A 1,134-nucleotide genomic window follows, 5' to 3' on the forward strand; every position below is an offset into this window, starting at 1 on the left:
AAAAAAAAAAAAAAAAGTCGTACTGAAAACAATGTCAGTGTAATTTGAATACATAACCACAATGAAGGAAAAGCTCCAAAAATGACAGCCATTGTGGCACACACTCATAATATTAGCTAGCATTGGACTGCCTCAAGTTTAAGACTAACCTGGTTACTGATTGATTACAGGTTACCCGGGCTACATAGTGTGAGAAGCACACACTCACAATACCAGCACTGGGAGGCCAAGGCGGGACGACGACCAGCTTGAAGTCAGAATGGTTCACTGACTGAGTATTATGCTACCTAGGGCTACACAGTGAGACTCTGTCTCAAAAAGTTCACACTCTTCACCTCCCCCCAGAAAGAGCTCCAGAAACAATATGAGGAATGGAAACCAGCAGCACTCATTACATGAACCTCAACTTACTAAATTCACTCCTGGTCTTACCCAAAAGAATTTGCAGTCAATGCTAATGAATGAAGTATGATATGACAGTGTCTTAAACTGAGCCATGTTCCATAGAAAAGTAATACTATTGTACATTAATTCTGGAACCTGACTGATATGTATAATGAAATGTCTATTAATTCTCAAAGAAAAGAAAATTTACCGTTTAGAAGCAAAATCTAGCTGAGTAGAAATTTTGGTGTTTTGGGAGCGCAGGTCTGTGACTTGCTCCTGAAGTTTTTCTAGCTGCTCATTCTGAAATTTTTCACTGTCTATTTTTTCTTTTTTATAGTTCTCAAAGATTTCCTGCAACTAAATATGGTAGATCATTAGGGGATGATATTATTTTCCTTAAAAACTCAGTTTGAAACTAACATTTGACCTTAACCAGGTATCGCAGCCCCTACCTGTTTCAGGGCAGCCCTGGCTTCTATGGCATCTGTGGATTCAATGACAGGTACTGGAGCTGGAGTAGAAACAGTCGGTGCTGTACTCGAACGTTTTGGAGTTGATAGAAGAGAAATATCATCTAAACTTGAAGCTTCAGAAAAATAGAAAACACCAATAAAATGTTTAGCTTGCATTTATAATCAATTTTAAGATTTATTTGCAAAAGCATCATTACTAAATCAAGAAGTGCAAAGCAAATTATTACTGGAGTTTTCAGAGAATAACAGTACTAAAAACTATTAAAGATTGATG

At 37.2% G+C, this 1,134-nt stretch overlaps 1 long non-coding RNA gene across 1 annotated transcript; it reads right to left on the bottom strand.

Annotated features, from left to right (window-relative positions):
- Window positions 1-699: 699 nt before the first annotated feature.
- On the bottom strand, window positions 700-976 carry LOC113455932. Its single transcript, XR_003376844.1, has 2 exons — window positions 840-976; window positions 700-744 (listed from the first exon to the last, which is right to left on the bottom strand). It is a non-coding gene; the product is annotated as an uncharacterized LOC113455932 (long non-coding RNA).
- Window positions 977-1,134: the final 158 nt, after the last annotated feature.

The sequence above is a fragment of the Microtus ochrogaster genome, unplaced genomic scaffold, assembly GCF_000317375.1.
Source record: "Microtus ochrogaster isolate Prairie Vole_2 unplaced genomic scaffold, MicOch1.0 UNK5388, whole genome shotgun sequence".
NCBI lineage: Eukaryota > Metazoa > Chordata > Mammalia > Rodentia > Cricetidae > Microtus > Microtus ochrogaster.